Source organism: Pipistrellus kuhlii, unplaced genomic scaffold (assembly GCF_014108245.1).
Source record: "Pipistrellus kuhlii isolate mPipKuh1 unplaced genomic scaffold, mPipKuh1.p scaffold_m20_p_11, whole genome shotgun sequence".
Lineage (NCBI taxonomy): Eukaryota > Metazoa > Chordata > Mammalia > Chiroptera > Vespertilionidae > Pipistrellus > Pipistrellus kuhlii.
In genome coordinates this window covers 48253409-48261693 of record NW_023425416.1, presented here as the reverse complement: position 1 = coordinate 48261693, position 8285 = coordinate 48253409, and positions in this window count along the sequence as shown.

Below are 8285 nucleotides of genomic sequence, written 5' to 3'. Positions count from 1 at the left end.
TGCTCAGAAAAAATGACCTCCACACCGATAATAATGACAATAACCACCAGGCAGGGAATAAACGCTTTGACAGTGACTTTGATCCTTAGGCAAGCCATGTGGCTGCTTGGGACCTCGGTTTTCTCCAAGGCAAGTTTGTAATAAATGATATGAATGTCCCTCATGGCTTTTAGCTTCAATAAATAGATTTCCCTTTTAGTAAGGTCTTCCAGTGAGTTAGCTGGAGATTTGTAACTGGTGGAACCTCCTAAGGAAAGGGTTAAACCTCAAATCAGTTGTGCTTGAGCTTGTAATAGCATGCCCATAGGGCCAGGCTATGGTCTCACCTACAGTCTCATCTGTAATTCTTCCCCTTGTATCTGAAAATACTAGTAAGCAGGCATGACAGCACAGCATATACCACACCACACACACACACACACACACACACACACACACACGTATCCACACCCACACACACCTGTGCAGATATTCAATCATTCATCAGCAGGGGCAACCCATGCATAGACATTTTTTAATACACCCCCCACCCCTGCTCTGCACATGGAAGCTGAATGTAGTAAATGGTTCTCATCTGAGATTAGCAGCCAGCTAGAAAAACCTTTTAGGAACAGGCAGATGTGTTTGATAGCTTCTGGCTCAGAAAAAAACACACACGCAGCCGACCAAACAGCACTTCTGGGCGTTCTGAGCTTTTGAGTTTTAATCAGCGTTCTCAATTTTACTCACCATCTATCTTCCCTTTTCACATTAAAAATAAACCCTCCCTTGAACTTTTGCCCTCGAAGGGACTTTTTTCATTGTTGTTGTTTTGCTTCTTTGCATTCTTTCAACAGAACTAGAAAGCCCACAAGGGGTACCTGAGATTTGGAATGAGCAGTGTTTCTGGTTTCCCAGAAATGACGCCTCTCGGGCTAAGCTCATTTCTACAAAGCCAGTGTGCTTGGACCCTGTGCATGTTTTCTTACCTTTTCTATAAAAACTAGTGTTCTGGTTCATGAAATTCATGCATGGGGGAGGTGGGGGCGTCCCTCAGCCTGGCTGCACCCTCTCACAATTCAGGACCACTGGCTCCTAACTACTCATCAGCCTGCCTGCCTGATCACCCCTAACCACTCTGCCTGCTGACCTGATTGTTCCCAATTGCCCCCTCTTCCAGCCTGATCACCCCCAACTGCCCTCCCCTGCCAGCCTGATCGCCCCCAACTGCCCTCCCCTGCCAGCCTGATCGCCCCCAACTGCCCTCCCCTGCCAGCCTGATCGCCCCTAATTGACTCTGCCTTGGCCACACCACCATGGCTTTGTCCGGAAGGTCTCCTGGAATGTCTCCCAGCCTAATTAGTATATTACTCTTTTATTAATATAAATAATCCTAAAGAAATATGCCCAAATGAGAGTCAAGCAGAAAATTGTGGGCCATGAACTGGACCAGAATCAGTTGAGAAACCTAAGCTGAACATCTCTCCTCCTCGCAGAAAACAGAGCGACTTTTAAACTAAGGGGCGAGGGGAATGCAACTGGCTCACCTACTGTAACTGGCTCCACTACTCCGTGTTTGTTACGTAAATCTCCAGCCCCATTTCCTTGGTGTGCCCGGGCTTGTGAGACCAGGTGAGGACAGCCTGCACCTCCACTCCCCAGCCCCGGGGAGCTCCCTCTGGCCTCTTGTGACCCAATTTCAAAATGACTTGTCTGTGCCACCTGCTCTGACAGTCTCGTGGTGGCCTCTTACTGAAACATTTGGATCCGGCCTAAGTACAATATTTTGAACAAAATCTAAAATAAGGACAGATTCATTTCAGGCAAAGAAAATCTCCCACAATGCTAGTATTAGAGAATCCAGTTATTCTCTTTTGCTCATTTTCATCACCCACAAAAAGCATTTATTAAGATAAGCCCGTGATAAATGCCCATCCAGCATCTGAATTAGCTCAGGATTCCCAAGTCCTTTCCTGTTCATTTCTGCTCTTCCCCACTAACACACACTCACACACACACACACACACACACACACACATTCATGCATATCATATATACACGTGTACACCTCTACTACATCCCCATACGTTCATACACACGTTAACACACCCATACACAACACACATGCACATGTATATGCACACACACACACACACACACACACACACTCATGGACACACACTCTCTTACATTCTCTCAGCATAATTTTTTTGCTTGTTTAAATATATATTTGATTGATTTCAGAGAGGAAGGGAGATGGAGAGAGAGATAGAAATATCAATGATGACAGAGAATCATTGATTGGCTGCCTCCTGCACACCCCTTACTGGGGATTGAGCCCACAACCCAGGCATGGGAATTGCCCCGACTGGGAATCAAATTGTGACTTCCTGGTTCATAAGTCAACAGTCAACCACTGAGCCACACCGGCTGGGCTCTGCATAGCAATTTTTTAAAAAAAATACAGTTTAATTTTAATAACCAATGTCACCCCAATAAATTTAAATAAAATAAAAATCCAGGAAGAGCCGAAACTGGTTTGGCTCAGTGGATAGAGAGTCGGCTTGTGGACTGAAGGGTCCCACGTTTGATTCCAGTCAAGGACTTGGACATTGGTTGTGGGCATGTCCGCAGTATGGGGTGTGCAGGAGGCAGCTGAGTCGGTGTTTCTCTCTCATTGACGTTTCTAACTATCTGTCCTTCTCTCTTCCTCTGTGAAAAATAAATAAAATATATTTTTTAAAAATTCAGGAAGAGATCAGTTCCCATGTCTGCCCCACGAGCTGTATTACCCACTCACACTCCAGGAAAGTGACTTCCTGAACTTGGTTTTTAAATTCAACTGTCAGAGCCGTTTTCTTTTTTTTATTTTTTTTTATTTTTTTTATTTTTTGTTTTTTCAGCTGTAAATAATTTTTTCAAGGAGCAATACCTCTAAATGCCTCTTCTCGGAGAGCATCTTAGAACAAGCATGTCAAACTCAAAGGCTAACCCGGGCCAAATAAACGAGGCATGCAGCCCTGGGGCTGAGAGTCTGACATGCTTGTTCTGAGTTCAGTCCGTGGATTCCTCACAAAGATGAGGAAGTGAACAAACCTCCCCCAACAACCACAGCCTACAATTTTGGGTGAACAAACACCAATGTCTATAATAAACATCCCATAACAAATTTTGCGGCCTCAAGGTTCAGATCAACAATTCGTAGAATTATTGTTTTAATGATGACATTAGAGTAACTATGTGCTCTTTGGGTAGTGAGATAAAATAGTAGTCCAGACTTAGCCAAGTTCACCATCCTTTTCGTTTGGATCAAACAAAGGTGTCCACAGCTTCTCATTCTCTCAGGATATCTCTTTAAAAAATAATAATAATAAGGTTGTTTTTATAGTATATGTAGCATTTCACAAGAAAAAAATGCAAAATTAAAAGGCATTAAAACCAGCACTTCTTTGATAAAATGATCATTATGATTAACTGATTTGAAAAATTACAAAACACTGGTTTTTATACGTTAGAAATAAAAACTAAACACAGTGGTCTTTATTTGCCCAATAAAATTTCTAAGCGGGGGGGGGGGGGGGGGGGGGGGTGGAGGTTAAAATTATTTTTACTTGAAATATTTAAGTATGATTCTTAGCCCTTTGGGCAATTTTATTGATGTGATTAACTTCTAGGTTGGTGTAACTAATATACCCCTCATGTCAGTCATGCAAGAACCATCACTTTGATTTTCCAAGATCCAATTAAATTTTTATTTTAAACTCCCATGTCATGGGGAAGGAGGAGAATATGCAGCATTTTGTACCCCACTCACCCAACCTCCCGCATGTTTTCCATGAAGCTGATCTAAATTTCAGTAGGAGAAAGCTCTGCACATTGATGATTGCTGTAGACATTATCAGAATTATATTTGGTTGTTGTATTGCTTTTTTATAAGTATTCAGTTAAGAGGAATGGGACCAGGGGAGTAGCTGTCAGAATGAAGAAGAGGGGAGCGGCGATTTGGAAAGCCATTTCAGGAGATATCATTGCTAGATACTCTGGGAGCAGCAGAAGGGAAAAGAGAACTCATAGATGCCTCTGAATCGTCTCATGGGTGGATGGTGATAAAATGATTGGTGATGCAATGGGGTCAAGACAGAATGGGGGACTCTCTTTGGGTACACTGAATTTCAGTAGCCTTTGGGACACCCCATTGGAGAAGATCTGTAAGCTAAATAGAAGTTGGGTATGCAAGTGAGAAGCATGGCTTGAAGGAGCAGATTTGATGGCCATCCTCAGACATGACAGATGAAACCCTGGGAATGAATGGAGTCGCACAGACAAGGAGGGGACAGTGCTAAGACAGAGAACAGTGCTAAGACTTGCAAGGGACATCACCTTTCAGAGGTGAGCAGGAGCAGAGCCAGCCCTGGGGAGTGAGGAGCAGAAAGGACAGGGCAGAGCAGCAAACACCAAGGAAAGGGTGAAGAGGAGGAGGTACTTGCTGCGAAATGCTGCAATGCTGACTGTGATGAGGCACTGAGTATGGCACCCATCAGGCCATCTGGTGGCTTTCGAGGAGTCTGTTTCAACAGGGAGGAGAAGAAAACAGCCAGGCTTCAGGATGACTGACAGGTGATGTGGGAGCTGTCATGAGAGAGTACTTTCTCATGGAGTTTAGCAAAAAGAGAGAAGGAAAAGGTTTGGGAAAAGAACATGTCAGTTTCGGGTTAATGTTAGTCATTGTTTTGTTACATCTTAAATCTGGGGGAGACTTGAACAGGATTTTAACCCCAGGAGGGATCAAAGAAAGAGGAAGAGAATGAAGATATAGGAGCTAAAACAAATAAAGAAGAGCCCTGACCAGTGGCTCAGTTGTTTGGAGTATTATCCTCTTACACACACACATACAAAATGCTGCAGGTTCTATTCCTGGTCAGAGCACATACCTACATCGCTAGTTCAATCCCCTGTTGGCTTGTGCATGGGAGGCAACCAGTCGATATTTCTTTCACCGATACCACTCTCTCTCTCTCTATCTGTCTGTCTCTCTCTTTCTCTCTTCCCTTCTTCTCCGCCCCCCTATCAAATAAACAAAAACATATTCTTGGTGAGGATTTAAAAAAGAAAGAAAAGCAAAGAAAGGGCATCCAGCTCTCTCGGTGACCTGCAGTTTAGAACAGAAATGACGCCTGACCTTTAGGAGGAAGGTGCCTTCGTTGTGGTGAACACAAAACAATGGCAAATGAAACCAAAGGTGCTTTTGTATTGACTTTTATTTTCTCTTTACATCATTAAATAAAAGTAAAGTCCACTTAGTAATGAAATTCAAATAACAAGCATGATAAAGTAGAGATCAACCACCCCCCACATCTATCACTTCTCTTATCCCGGCCCAGATTTGGGGCTAAGGAGCTTATTGCTCTGCCTTTCCGAATTTATTGTATGTGCATTTCTAACTAACCAGCTGGGATCTTACTAGGACTCCTATTCTCCAACTTGATTTTTCACTGTTTTACACATCTTTCCGTGTCCGTGCACATGAGCTCTTCCTTGTTCTTTCTGACAGCTGCAGAAAATTACACTTTCTTGCAGCATAATTTAGTTAACATTCCCCCCTCCCACCCAAAACAGGAACATTTAACAGATTTTTACCACGTCAAAACCTCAGTAAACATCTCTGTACACACATCTTGGTGCTCTTGTTTTTTCTTCAATAAATTCTTAGAAGTGAAGGCAAATCACTGGGTCAAAGGGTGTGTGCATTTTCAGTTTTGATACTAATTTTTAGTTTGCTCTCAAAAAAAAAAAAAAAAAAAAAAAAAAAAGCCATACTGCTCTATCCATCTACCAGAGTTTTGAAGAACGTCTTTTTGCTCATGCCCAAGGCAATACTGAGTTGTCATCATCTTTAAGTTGGTGGCTTGTTGATGACTCACTTTGAGCAGAAATGCACAAACTCCATCAGGGAGCCTACTTTTCTAGAAAAGCAGAAGAGGGGTCATCCGCTGGATTTGAAGAGGAGGAGGGGGATGAGTGTGTGAGGACTAGGACCATGTTAGGAGACAGCCACCTAGGTGAGGTGGAGCAGCAACTGACTCAGAAGGTCTAAGCAGTTGGAAAGCCCAGAGGAAGATGGGGACAGGGAGAAGGGGAGTCCAAACATTTTTATAAAGCCAATACAGTTATTTATGTGACTTTTCTGGTTTGGCAGCAAGAACCAAAAAGTGGACAGCTGGATGGCTTTATGGCTGGAATGGATCGAGTTGATGGTGTAACAGAGTCACTGGGTGAGAAATAGACACTTCTCATGGTTGAGTGATGACGTGGAGGTCTGCACCTGGGAGCATGAGGGGTGAGTCGAGGAGAAAGGCTGATAGAGCAGAGGGACACAGAAGGTGATAGATGTGGGGGGTGGTTAATCTCTATCCATGCTTATAATTTGAATTTCATTATTGAGAGGACTTTTATTTAATGTCATCAGGAGAAAATAAAAGCTGATAAAAAAAAAAAAAAAGCACTTTGGTTTCATTTGCCATTGTTTTATGTGCTCACCACTATGAAGGCCACGGTGACAGTCAGGTCAGGGTCAAGGCTGAAGGAGAGTGAAGGAGTTGGTGCTGTGCGCGGGGAGCTGGTGGTGACCAGAGAGGTCTTTCCTGAGTTCCAGCCGTTAGCGCTGCAATGGCCGCTGCGGACTGTGGGGAGGTGTGGGGAGGGAGCAGGTGCTCCAGAGAAATAGAGCTAACGGTGGCTAGCCAGCAGCGGGCAGAGCCAGGACAGAGCGGGGCCAGGTGGGCCCTCATGGAGCTGGCAGGACAGGGTGGAGTCCGATGCCGCAAATCTCGGGTGTGCCTGAGCGAGGGAAGAGTCAGAGGTTTTTCTACTTGTGACTTATTCACCGATACTTTTAGCAAAGCAGTGAGATTTTGGCAGCATTAACTCCTAAAACTAGGTGCTAACCTAATATTTAAACTCTTGGGGTTTGTTAGGAAACTCACAAGTCAGTCCATTTCAGGTTTATGCTCTCTTGGCCCTTTCTAACTCTTTCCAGCCCCTCAAGATTCCACTCAGGGATCTTGCTTGATGCATGCCTTGGAACCCTAGATTGAGCTAAGTGCCCCTTACCTGGTATCCCAAAAGATGACCACATAATGTGGACATGACCTTCTAATGGGTCTCTCTCTTCTATCACACAGGAGCCTGGAGCAGGGACCTTGTTCCTATCATCTTTGATCTTATTATCTTCCTCAATGCTTTCCTGGGAGCCCTCCTTGAGGGAGGGTTCAGGTTGATCATATAATAAAGATTCCTTCCTTTAGGGAGTTTGAAAGTCATGGGAAGGACAACCACGCGTAAACTAAGAATGGCGTGTCCTTCATTGAATTTACCCATCTCATTGAGAAAACCTCCATTCTTGAACATACTTGCACGAGGCCAATTCATACCTTCCAAAGCATCCTACCTTTGTAGGCAGCACGTCCTGAGCAAACAGAAGTCTGTTTTTTATTTTCTACGATGGAATGCAATTGGTGAACTCCTTTACACTGACAGTGGTCCAGTCAACATTTAGTGAAGGTCACATCTGGGAGTGCCCGCCTTCCTAAGTAAGACCTGGTCCAGGCTCTCCAATATTATGTATCTCTTTCTGCAATTTGAAACATGGCAAATGGAAATAGACATCTCTGGATGCTTCTACTGCTTCACCCGATGCAGAGTCTGGTTCCTTGCCCAGGACAACCTCCTCTCCCTTGCAATCCTTACACCCATCTACGACTATTCCACACACCCTCTTCAAGCCGAGCCCAAATTCCACCGCCCTCTGAACCTCCCTCCACTTTCAACAGAGGGGACCATGCCTTTCTCTGATGCATGCCACTTATTGTCGGCTTTGAGATTGTTTTGCAAGCCTGCTTTCCCCCTTGACTTGTGAATAGGGCCATGGGTGAAGGGGACAAATTCTACCTTGCTCACTGTCGCCTTCTCTATAATGTCTTTATGTGTCCAATTTTCCATGAGCAATCACTGAACACAAGAACCAAGCTTGGTCTGACTCAAACACATTGTTGTACAATGGGGTGGAGGATAAGGATTTGGCACGTGTCACCATATTCACAGGAAATTTTTCTTGTATTTCCCAAGAAGGTATTCCATTCCTGACTTGTTTTTAGGTAGGCTTACCTTTTTTGATGATTTTGTTGTTTGTTTCTTCTGGGGGGAGGGGATTTAATGTGTGGAGAGTTATCAGTGAAACTCATCTGTCACTTTGGCTAAGAAATTAGCTTTATCCAGTTATCAGTGAAACTAATCTATCATTTTGGCTA